General features: G+C 37.1%; 1 protein-coding gene and 1 pseudogene across 1 annotated transcript in view; one reads left to right on the top strand and one right to left on the bottom strand.

Moving 5' to 3' along the window:
* LRP1B (low density lipoprotein receptor-related protein 1B) overlaps window positions 1-13,492 on the bottom strand; it is a 2,342,762-nt gene that overhangs the window by 1,625,548 nt on the left and 703,722 nt on the right. The gene's annotated exons all lie outside the window — the stretch shown is intronic.
* LOC102822766 lies at window positions 6,371-6,899 on the top strand (annotated as a pseudogene).

The following is a 13,492-nucleotide window of genomic DNA, read 5'->3' as shown; positions in this document are numbered from 1 at the left end:
GTCAGGAGGGACCAGTCGCTGGAGAAGAATATCATGTTTGGTAGGGTGGAGGGTCAGAGAAAAAGAGGAAGACCCCCAATGAGATGGATTGGCCAGGTGGTAGTATCGATGGCCTCAGGCGTGGCAATAGTGGTGAGGTTAGCCCAGGATCGGGCAGTGTTTCTGTCTGCTGTGCATAGGGTTGCAATGAGTCAGTACCGACTCAATGGCACCTAACAACAACAACATCCTGATGTTATATAATTGTTTATTTATTTTGTTCATGTTCTCCTCTAGACTATAGAATCCCTAAGGATAAATTTGAGTTCACATATTCAACTATGCATATCTATGTATGGTATGGCACTGTGGATCAGTATTGGACTGTGAACCACAAGGTTGGCAGTTCAAACCCACAAGCTGCTCCTCAGAAACCATATACAGGGCCCCTATGTGTCAGAACTCAACAGCACTTACCAACAACATAGCTATGTAGCAAAAAATCCAATGGTTTGCACATTTATTGAATTTACTTTTCTAAATATTTTTTTTCCTCTGTAAAATAAACCTACTAAGACCTACTTTAACATGAGGTAAATTTTATAAAATTTGGAGACAGTGTCATAACTGGAATCTCACTTCTCTTCCTTTGGTAACATGTGGTAATATTTATGTAGGATAATTTGGTTATGACCATTCCAGCAGCAGGATTTACTAACATAGATTATTTTTCCTTATATCTAAGGGGAAGGAAAAAGTGGAAAGCATGGATTTTGTTCTTTAATATATCATGCTCTTGACAGTTTAAAAATACAGCATCATAAAAAGTTGACGTGTAGTAGTTCCTAGTTACAGTCTGTTTTGAAAATGATTAGATGAATGTTCTCACTGTTCTACATTTCTCCTGTTCGGAGCTCTTTTATTTTTCTACTGAAAATAGAGGGGTAAAAGTCAGTTACCCTTGGCCACCATTTCTCACTCAGGTCACTATGGAGTTGTTTTTGTTTGTACTTTTCCTTTTCTGGTCTTTTAGAAAATATAAAGGAGAGTGGTGTCAAAGCTACTTCTTGTTGTTCTTAAGAGTGTTTTAGAATCTCATATCTGTCTTGTAACATTGGGAAAAAATTATAGCTCATAGGTTTATTTCAGGGTCTCTTTAATTTGCTACATTTGTTTTCATTTATAAGAAGGTAATCCTTTTGTAGTTTTTATTGTTTTATAGCCATCACATTAGGTGACAGTTAATTAAATCTTTGACCAACTATAGAGGGTAAATTTTAAAAGCTGATAATTTTGTATGGCTCATGAATGATGTTATAAATTTTGGCAGAATAAAAGGTTTCCCACCCTGCTTTAAGACATGAACATTCTCAAATATACAAATTAATGTGAGTCCAGAATTGTTAAAGAGCTGAGAGCAAACATGAAGACAAGAGTATCATGGTGCCCAGGTGGCAGCATTTCATTTTTTCAATCTAGTAGATCGTTGTTGTTGTTGTTAAGTGTCATTGAGACAGTTCATCTCATAGGACACTGTATAGGGTTTCTGAAGAGTGCCTTGTGGGTTTGAACCACTGACCCAGTGGTTAGCAGTCCAGTTTTAATCCATTTAGGTTATTTATAATTCAATAACAGAATCATTTACTTCATGTAGACAAATAAATATTATTTCTTTATATACCATGTATCAACTTCTTTTTTGTTTGTTTGATTTAAAAGAATATAGACAATAAGGAATGAAACTTGCTAGCCAATAAACTTTCATTATGTCTTCCTATCATCTGTCTCAAATATTCTGCAAAGAAAACTACAAACACGTAACTAGAAACTACAATGTTAAAGTCACAGTGCAAACAACAGTCATAAATAAAAATAGTACCTTGTATTCGTATACTTTTCTAAAGTCCACAAATCATATTTGCTCTGTTGTTATATCTCACAGCAACTGTGTAGCTTGATATCCCTATTCTCATTTGAAATATAGAAGGTAACGTTAAAGATTTTAGGTCAATTGTAAAGGTCCCACAAATATACTTGGAGCAATATAAAAATTCATACCTTCTAATTCAAACTTTGTATTGCTGTTATTAAGTACCAGAAAGTTGGTTCTGACTCATAATTGACCCTTTGTAGGATTTCCAAGGCTCTAACATATTTCTCCCATTGAGCAGCTGGTGGGCTCAAATACAGACTTTGTGGCTAGCAGTTCAATACTTATCTTACAGAGCTACAGAATTTATTTTATCAACTGATTTCCAGTAGATCGTTTAATGATTTTTTTATATGCTTATCTAAGAGAATACTTTTCCTTGTATGTTCCTTCACATTCTAGCAGAATCAACAATAGGTAATACCAGGATGTGGATACGTATGTAAGCGTGAGTATGTTGTTAGCGCTGTCGAATCAACTCATAGCTACTCTGTGTAAGGTTTACAAGGAGTGACTGGTGAGTTTGAACTACCAACCTTGTGGTTCAAACGGACTTTGTAATCGAGTGCTTATCCTACAGTGCCATGCCAGGAGCATGTGTATAGAAGGGCAAAATTGTCATATTTCATATCTGCTGTTTTTTTTCTCCTTCTTCACAATAATATCACAATTATATTTTTAAATAACCAAGCTTCTGAGGAGGACTTGAATAAGAAAGCAAACAAAAAAATAGTTTTTCTTCTAAAAACAAATTTGCAAATGTTTTAATTAAAGAACACGAGGTTAGCTGTTCAAACTCACCAGCAGCTCCTCGGAAACCCTATACAGCAGAGGTGAGGAACATTTTTCTCCCAAAAAGTTATCAAGTCATTCATGGGCCATGCAAAATGATGCAACTTAAAAATGTGTCTGCTATATTTGGTCAAATATATAAGTAACTTAACCCTAATGTGAAGGAGCGCTAGCGTAGTGATCACGAGTTGCACTGCTAACCTCAACGTCAGTAGTTCAGAAGTACCAGCAGTTCCGTGGGAGAAATATGAGGTTGTCTGCTCCCATGAAGATGTACAGTACTCCTGAGAAACCCTATGCAGGATCGCTATGAGTCAGAATCGACTCCACCACACATAACCACTACCACCATACAACCGTCGGGTCAGACATTTCCCACCCCTGCTATACAGGAACCGACTCAATGGCTCTTAACAATAACAAAAACAACAATATGCTGCTTTTAAAGGTATTAATATACACGATTCCTGAATTTCCATGAAATACAAATAATTATGCAAACATCGTTTTGTTTTGTTTTTTAATTAGGAGAAAACCAAGTTCACCAAAGTAAAATGCCATGTTTAAACAGGCTCAATTGAAATTTGAACAAACATCGTCATAAAAGATTTGGCATTTTAAATTCACATTTTATCCCTTTTGTAATCATATTATTGTTGACTAAAACAATGAATGCTGATGTGTTATTGATGACTAGTCATTCCAACTTATCGTGACCCTGTATAGGGCTTCTGAGGAGCGGCTGGTGAACCTGAACTCTCAACCCTGTTGTTTAATCTGTCCAGCACATTAATCCACAGCACCACACCAGGACTCCAGACAATGACTGATACTCTAATAGACAGTGTTGTTGTTAAATTGGTTCCCACTCATAACGATCCTGTATTGGGTTTCCAAGGAGTGGCTGGTAGGTTTAAATTGCTGACTTTGTGGTGCAGACCCACCTTGCCGTCAGTGCTTTATCCTATAGCGACACACCAGGGCTCCAATAGGCTCTATGAGAAACATATTGATTCATTTCTTTACTTATCCTTTTTTAAAAAAAAAAAATTAGTTTTGCTTTGCAGAATCCTAGGAGTTTATAGGTTCACAGTTAACCATGATATTGATGTAGGTGGGAACACAAAAGAATGGAGAAAACAGGGAATGAGAAAAAGTGTATGCTGGCCAATTAGCACTCTCTCTGAGCATTAGGGGTTTCCTGTCCTGCATCTCTAACAAGAACTACAAGAGTTTTTCTGAAGTTCCATCCATCTGCATTAAGATCTCATGTCTAGATTTTATGCTGTTTAGGCCAAGAGATACTGAAGGCAAAAAGTGGTAAATCACAAACTCATTCAGTGGCACTTTGAATTGATCTTCTTCTTTAATACACAAGCTACTGTTGACTTTTTAGAGTCCTAATTAATTGTTTCTTGAATTATTTTTAGATTTTTTAATAGTTACGTTCAGTGGGTTAAAGTGTAGAGTGCCTTTAGTGTATTTTTTCCAGAATAGAACTACTCATTCTAGTTTAATTTTCCTCACTTCTTATCCTGGACTACAGCCATAGCTTCCTAAATTATCAGGGAGGCCAGTTATGCACTCTTATCTAGTCTCCGATCTTTTTGCTATATAAAATAAAACTCTTACTATACCACATCTTCATTTAAAAGGTCCAGTTCCTCATTGCATCATGTAAAAGACCCTTCACCAATCTTTATATTTTATCTCTTTTCTCATGAATTTCCCCTGATAATTTTAACCAGTCTGTCATTCACAGAATCTGTCAGGTATTTATGACCATCTCTGATTGCTTAAGGAGTTCTGGTAGCAGTGAGAGATCAGCATTGGACTGATAACTGCAAGGTTGGTGTTTTAAACAAGCCCTGCTCCTGTAAACATTCACAATCACAGAAACCATACATAAGGTTGCTATGAGTCAGACTCAGTGGGAATGGGTTTGGTTTCTTCATGCATTACATTTTTGCTCAACCATAAAAAAGTGTTCCTTACATATTTTTGCTTTACAGGATATGTGCTAAATGTTCTGAAAGTCTTTGCCACATACCTCACAGAGTCACTGTGCACTGAAATTGACTTGAAGGCACATAACAAGAACCTCAAAATTTGTTCATGATGGAATATGAATTGAAATGTTTTATAACTTAAAGTGTTTTGCTTGCTGGGAAAAGGCTATGTAAACCCCAAACGAGAAGTTTGCAGGTACTTAAGAACATTTCATGTAATCAATACAAAATTACAAAAGCAAAGACATGTATATTAAATTTTCAAATATAATTCACAATCATGAAAACATTTATATATTTTTAATTGCTTGCAAATATTAAAAATAAGGATGGTTGAGAGGTTGATTTATTGTTGTAATATTCAACAAGACGAATTATTAGGCAAATCTATTAGACAAATCCATTAGATATGTTTCCATATGCTAATTTTATAAATGAGATAACTGTGGTTCAGCATTAAAGTGCTTAAAGTGCATAAGGCTGTGTGGCAAAGACAGGATTTGAACAGCTCAGTCTGACTTCCAAACCACAACATGTTCCTAACATAAACTTTCAATACCCTTACGTATTGTCTGGGAGCGTGTGGCTCCGAGTGATAAGCACTGGATTGAAACACAAAGTCCATGGTTTGAGCCTGCCAGCAGCTTTGTGAAAGAAAGATGAGATTTCCTGCTTCCTCGAAGATTCAAAAGCCTCAGAAACCATACAGAAGTTCGCTAGGACTAGATGACACTTAACAAAAACATGTATTGTCTGTGGCTAAAATTTTATACTTGGTGGTTCCCTAAAACTAGGCACCTAAAGGAGACTATAGAATACAAATTTTATGAAATGGTGAAATTATCAAGCTACATGAGTCAAGAAAAGAAGAGTGGACAGATATGTGCCCTGAGTATTTTAGGCAATTAGACGCAGGAGCCCAGGTAGATTATGTAGTAGGTATCATGAATCTGATCTATGCAATTGAGAAATTAATGGTAAGAAACCCAGAATTTAAGATTACATAAAAACTATGGACTTCCATCACAATGTGTTGTTCAGGTATCAATGGTATCAACATCATCTGGGAATCTGTACAAATGTAGAGTTTGCAAGGCCCAATCCAGAGCTCTGGTAGCGTTGTGGTTACAAGTCTTGCTGTCAACCACAAGGTTAGTAGTTTGAAACTTCCAGTGGTTCCGCAGGAGAAAGATTAGGTGCTCTGCTCCCATAAAGATGTACAGCCTCGGAAACGCTGTGCATGTTCACTATGAGTTGGAATCGACTACGACTCCACGGTACTTAACAACAACAACCCGAACTATAGAATCAAAATTTCTATTTTTAACAGTATCTTCAGATATTTCACAGCATCAGTCTGACTCAAGACAACATAATTTAAATAATATAAAAGTCTTAGGAGACGTTAGTGCTGTGTTCCCGTGGATCTGTGTCTTGCTTCAACAGTGTTTTGACGGAACAGATCCAGTTTCAGACCACCTCTAACAACTTGTTTAGGCCCAACTCTTCTCTGGGACCATCTTCTTGACCATTCCCTGTTACCCAGACCAGCTAAACACCGTTTTGTTTTGTTTTGTTTTGTTGTTGTGCTTTGCTTTGCTTTGTTTTCTTTTGTTTTGTGTGTGTGTGTGTGTGGTTAGCGCCAAATCTTTGACCAACCATGAGCTCTCAGATCGGTCAGAATTATTCCGCTGAAGCAGAGGCTGGCATTAACTGTTTGGTTAAAATGTGTCTGCGGACCTCTTACACCTACCTCTCTCTGGGCTTCTATTTCGATTTGCTATGATGTGACTTTGGAAGGTGTGGAACACTTCTTCCGTGATCTGGTGAAGGAGAATCGCGAGGGTGCTGAGCGTCTCTTGAAACTGCAAAACCAGTGTGGTGGTCGTACACTCTTCCAGGACGTGCAGAAGTCATCCCAAAATAAGTGGGGAAGAACCCTGGACACCATGGAAGCCACCCTGGCTCTGGAGAACAACCTGACCCAATCTCTTCTGGATCTGCACTCTGTGGGTGCTACCCACAGACCCCCCCCACCTCTGTGACTTTTTGGAGAACCATCTCCTCGATGAGGAGGTGAAAATTATTAAGAAGTTGGGCGACCACTTGACCACTCTCCCGGGATGGCCGGTCCCCAGGCAGGGCTGGGAGGATATCTCTTTGAGAGGCTCACTCTCAGACATGACTAGGAAGAGCCTGTGGAGCCCCACAACCGGTGAAAGGCCTTTCAGCCTTCCGCTGCTCTCCACAGACCTTCTGCCTGAACCTTGCTCTCCAGCCATAGAAGCAGCATAGTCAACACCCTGGAGGCCCTCTGTTCCCAAGCCGTGGACCAAATGAAAACAATAAAGCTTCCCGTTACAAGAAAAAATAAATAAATAAAAGACTTAGGAATAAGCAAAGGAACCCAGATGCAGAAATGGGCACCAAATGCAAAATAATACTCTTAATATATAATCTCACTAGTAATAGAAGCTGGAGTCCTGGTGTGGCTGTGAGCTAATGCGTCAGACTGCAAAGTCATTGAACTGCAAGTTCGGTGCTTCAAGCTCACCAGCTGCTCTTTGGAAACCCTATACAGAGTCGCTATGTGTTGGAATCGACTCGACAGCACTTCACAACAACAACAACTGGTAGAAGGGGAGCTCTGGTAGCATAGTGGTTATGAGGCGGGCTGCCAACCTCAAGGGTCAGCAGTTCGAAACTACTAGCGGTTCCGCAGGAGAAAGATGAGGCTTTCTGTTCCCATAAAGATTTACAGCCTTGGAAACCTTATATAGGGTCACTATGAGTCAAAACCAACTCCATAGCACATAACCACCACCACCACCACTTGTAGAAGCAATCTCAGATTGAAATCGGCATGCTTCTAAGTGAAAAATCAATCAAATTAAAGGATCATCTCTCAAATTTTCTTCTAGGAATGTCACAATTTAAAACAAGAAATCATATCAAATTGATCAAACCTCTAGCAACTTTGCTTTTCAATGACTGATTCCCATTTGTAGTTTTGTGAGTTACTAACTTATATAACTTCTGTGTAGATTTGACCTAAAAATAATCTGCTTCAATTATTCAACAGTTTGGTGTAATGGCTGGTAAAGTGAGAAGAGAAATTAACTCTATTTTATTTTGATTACTTGTAATTTGGTAGCCAATTTTATTACAAGTCCAGCCCAAAAATCACCAAGTAGCTCAGTTTGCTGATGATATCAATTCTTTTTTCAAATAGTTCTACACATTTCTGAGTCTCAGCATACAAATTCCTTGCTTTTTTTCATATGAAGGTGAGGAAAGGGTACATAAGTCTTCAAGAAATGAGTCTCCTGAGACAGCCAGAATAATGCTATTGTCAATATACTAAGAGCCGCTTTAACAGTTTTATAAAATTCTTGTAAAAGCAGAAATGCCTATAATAAATGCAGTGACCCTGATATAAATACAGATTTATTGCATACATACTTTTGCAAGTATTCTAAAAGGTTTACATAGTACTTCACTAATTCAAGTGATCTCCATAATGAGACTCCAGCTATTTCATTATCATATTTTTATTGCTGACCCACTAGAGAAAGGAAGGTAATTTAATGTCAGAATTATCTTAGCTCTCTAGTATTCATCAAGGATGGAAATTCAAAACAGCCAGGGCAACTTGGAGAACGCTGGTATTTCAGTAATACCTATTTGTAGTTGACATGACTTAAATTGTTTCACCTTTGGTTCATATACCATTTTGAACAAGACAATAAAAACAGCAGGAACTTAGAGAAAGTGCTAAAAAAAATATATTAAACTGAAGGAATAAGTTTACCTACACAAACACAAATCAATGTGCATTACAGTTGAGTTTTAATTTGTAGAGATAGAACCAAGTCCAAATTATTAAATGACCCAATGATTGAGGTGCTCTAGATTTCCAGTTCTTAGATGCCAATTTATGGTAAGTATAAATCCTAGTTTGGTGCTGTGAGTTAATGCGCTGAACTGCAAGATAAGTCGTTCAAGCTCACCAGCTGCTCTTTAGAGACCCTATACAGGGTCACTATGAATCAGAATTGACTCTACTGCACTTAACAGCCACAATAACACTGGCATTTCTATTACATAGCTGAAGAAATATAAGCACAGATATAGTCAATAGCTCTACTAAGGCTTAGCATACAAACCTAAACTCAAACCCATTGCCATCAAGTCAACTCTGACTCATAGTGACCCTCGTGTAGCATCTCCCAGGTTACAAATCCTTAGGACTGTAGAAAGCCTCATCTTTCTTCAAAGGAGTAGCTGGTGTGTTTGAACTGACAACCTTGTGGCTAGCAGGCTAATGTTTACCCTAGAAACATGAACAACTTTAAAGTGTGCCTGATTTGGGCTATTTTGGTTTTAAGCATCTTAAATTTAATAATCAGGTAGGGAATTCTCACTCTATTTATCTCGCTTTATAAAAAAAACAAAAACAAAAACAAAAAAAAATTATGTTAATTTTTAACTGAACTTTATAAAGATAATATTTCTTAATGAAACGTGCACACACATTTAGTTTTCAGATGAATTCTAATTCCTTATCACTAAAGAAATAGTGAGGAGAAATTAATCTGGGACTAAACATGTTTCTAAATCTCCTTTTGTCCCTTCAGTTTCTTTTCTTCATATTTTATGACTCACTGTTTCCGATCTTTAGCTATGCCTTGCATTATGCTTAATTTAATCTACTTTTCATATTTCAGTGACATGACAGAGGTTTACAAGATTATTTTTCTGGGTTTATAAAGCGCTACATTTGTGATTTTGTTTGGAATTAGGTAAAGACTGTGTAACTTGACCCCACGGAGTGTGGTTGGGAATGATGTCAGTGACATCCAACCTTTGCAATATAACCTGTGGGATTATCTACACGGTCCTTTTCTGTCATATTTTAAAATGAGCAGTTTCATAAAATAGAAGGGTCCTGGACTCCAAGTCAGTACTTATAGGGGAATTTCCTAAATACATAGGTGTAAAATTCGGTTATAAAATTTGAATATTTTAAGGGTATTATTAATTTTCATGAATAATAATAATGTTATAGCCACTAAAATGCAATCACATACTTAACAACAATAACATATATACACTAGTATCATTCCTTCAATGTCCTCCCATGGTTGCTTAAATTCTGATTAATTTCTCAGGAATTTGGTTACAATCTCCTGAATAAGTGAAAATACATTATGGCAAACAGATACCACATTCAACTATTAACACCTTACTAGTACTTAACAGAAGTAATGCTGATTTAAACCCAAATGGTCTGAGTTATAATACCAGCTCTGCCACTTATTTGGTTTTTGACAGTTGAAATCTAATCAATTCCTTAATTTTAAGAAAACTATTGATTCTTTTAGTAATTTACTATAGTCAGAAAGAATTAATAAAAATTACCAAGAAATACCAGTTATGAAATTCTATTCAAATGTCACTTGCTTTTTTATTGTCAACAAATTTATTCTGCATAAAGAAACTAACAAACAGAGATTATGATATAGGGTACTAATTCTGTAAAAAAAAAATAATAATAAGGAATATCAGAAATTCATTCCTGAAATGAAAAGATTTGGTGGGCCATTACTAAAACTGTAGAGTCAGTGATGATCTCAAATCAAACTTTATGTTGTCCAATTTTAATTGAAATAATAATGCTTTGGTTTTCCATTTATTGCCTATATTGTGAAACTTTATTCCTCCCAAGTCATGCAAAGCTTTCTGCTCTTTACTCATCTTGTTGTTGTTGTTATGTGCCTTGGAGTCGATTCTGACTCAACAACCCTGTACAGGGTTTCCGAGGCTGTAAATCTTTACATGACCAGAAAGCCTCATCTTTTTACTGGCATAACAGCTGGTAGTTTCAAACTGCTGACCCTGAGGTTACCAGCCCGATTCGTAACCACTATGCTACCAGAGCTCCTTTTTTATATTGTCTCCAGGTTGACACAGCCAATATCTACGTCAGTTAAACTTAGCTATATAAACCCTATACCCAGTCGCTATGAATTGAGACTAACTCGAAGACACTTAACAATAACATAGACACACTAGTTAACATGTCCTAGATGGAAACCAATGTCAAGATAGCTTATGTTGGCTGCTAAGAGTAGCAACCTATGAAGACAAGTGTATGTTGTTAAGTGCTGTGTAGTGTTTCCTAGGAGCAGGTGGTGGGTTTGAAGTGTTAACCTTGTGGTGAGCAGTCCAGTGCTGATCCTACAGTGCCAAACCAGTTGTCCCTACAAATGTAAGTTAGCTTCTTTATATTCCCTGCCACCATGCTATCAAAGTTCTTCATTCTCTTAAGTCAAACCAATTTCATTCTCCTATGTCAATAAACCTGTTGCTGTTAATCTGATTCTGATTCATAGAAAACCTATGGGACAAAGTAGAACTGTCTCACAGTGATAACCAGATTATTATTTACTGAAGCAGACTACCACATGATATTCCAGTAGAGCAGCTAGTGGGTTCCAACTGTCAACATTTCAACATTTTACTTGCATGTAATGTTAATGATTGTTTCATGGTTTCAGCATTCTGGTTGGTCACCTTTCTTTGGAATGGGCACAAATATTTTTTTCCAATATGTTGGCCAGGTAGCTGTCTTACAAATTTCTTGACACAGACTAGTGAACACCCCCAATGTTCTATCAGTGTGTTGAAAGATTTCAATTTGTATACTGTCAATTCCTGAAGCCTTGTTTTTTGCCAATACCTTCAGTGTAGCTTGGACTTCTTCCTTCAATACCATCAGTTCTTGATTGTATGCTATCTCTTGAATTGACTGAACACTTGCCAATTCATTTTGGTACAGTGACCCTATGTATTTTTTTGATATTTCCTTCCTCATTCATTTTTTTCCCCATAGAATGCTGCAATACTCTAATTCAAAGCTTTATTTTTATTTTTTATTTTTCTGTGTGTGGAAAAGCTCCATTTTCAAAGCTCTAATTTTTACAATACAAAGTGTTCAGCTTCAGAAATACTGAGTGTGTTCTTCTCTTTTGGTTTTCTAATCCCAACTCTTTGCAGATATCATTATACAACTTTACTTTGTCATCTTGAACTTCCCTTTGAAATGTTCAATTCATCTCCTTTAATTCACCATTTTATCATTTATCAAAATTATCATAGTCAAAGGATAATTTTCCCCATGATTGATATTTCTGATAAGTCTACCCTATGACCTGTGAATTATAATGTTTTCCACTCCAGTTCAGAGGAACAGGCACTATTCTCAGTTTTGTGTGAACTCTGTAAAATTTTCCTTGCAATTCTAAGAGGTAGTTCTTTACCAGGTCTTCCATATTATTCTCACATGCATGTATACCTCACTGTTCCCGTCTGTATGTTGTTGTTGTTGCTTACTGAAAGCAGAGGATATCAGAAAGATGTTTACCTGTGCTTTAATGACTATGCAAAGGCTTTCAATTGTGTGGATCAGAACAAGCTATGGACAACATTGTGAAGCATGAGTATTCCAGAACACTTAATTGTGCTCATGAGGAATCTGTACTTGGACCAAGAGGCAGTTGTTCAAACAGAACATGGGAACACTGAATGGTTTAAAATTAAGAAAGGTGTGTGAATAGGATGTATTCTTTCATCATACTTATTCAACCTGTATGCTGAGCAAATAATATAAGAATCTGGGTTCTATGAAGGAAAATGTGGCATCAGGATAGGAGAAAGACTCATTAACAAACGGCGATATGCAGATGATACAACCTTGCTTGCTGAAAGTGAAGAGGACTTAAAACATTTACTGATAAAGATCAAAGAGCACAGCCTTCGATATGGATTACATCTCAATGTAAAGAAAACAAAAATCCTCACCACTGGACCAATAAACAACATTCTTATCAATGGAGAAAAGATTGAAGTTGTCAAGGACTTCATTCTTCTTGGATCAACTATCAACACTCACAGAAGCAGCAGTCAAGAAATCAAACGATGTATTGCATTGGGTAACTTTTGTTGCCCGGAACTTTTTTAAAGTGTTGAAGAGCAAAGATGTAGGCTTGAGGACTAAGGTGCGCCTGACCCAAGCCATGGTATTTTCAATAACCTCATATGCACGCAAAAGCTGGACAGTGTGTAAGGAGGACCATTGAAGAATTGATGCTTTTGATTTGTGGTGTTGGAGGAGAGTATTGAATGTGCCATGCACTGCCAAAAGAACCGATAAATCAGTTTTGAAAGAAGTGCAGCCAGAGTGCTACTTGGAGGCCAAGGTGGCCAACCTTCATCTCTCATACTTTGGACATATTGTTAGGAGAGGCCAGTCGCTGGGAGAAAGATATCTTGTTCGGTAAGGTGGAGGGTCAGAGAAAAAGAGGAAGACCCCCAACGAGATGGATTGGCCAGTGGCAGAATCGATGGATTCAAGCATGGCAACAGTACTGAGGTTGGCCCAGGATTGGGCAGTGTTGCATTCTGCTGTGCATAAGGTCACTATGGGTCAGTACCAACTCGACGGCACCTTACAACAACAACAACCGTAAGTTCACTGGTGTACTGGTGCAATCCGGTAGGATAATTATGGGACTGCTAACCACACATAAAATAAACTATTTTAAAAGAAGGAAAGGTTAATAGAATACATGGTAAACTCAAAGAAAATTAATACTTTACAATGTATCAATAAAATGCAAATTCCAGAACCTAGAAATGTTAAAGCTATGAAGAAACTGACAGGAAAAAGTACAAAAAAATCATGAACTCAGCACAGGAAGGTTTGCAGAAAAAAGGAACC

The sequence above is a fragment of the Chrysochloris asiatica genome, unplaced genomic scaffold (assembly GCF_000296735.1).
Source record: "Chrysochloris asiatica unplaced genomic scaffold, ChrAsi1.0 scaffold00012, whole genome shotgun sequence".
Taxonomy (NCBI): Eukaryota; Metazoa; Chordata; class Mammalia; order Afrosoricida; family Chrysochloridae; genus Chrysochloris; species Chrysochloris asiatica.
The sequence above is the reverse complement of the archived record's forward strand: the minus strand, read 5'-3'. Positions and strand labels throughout refer to the sequence as shown.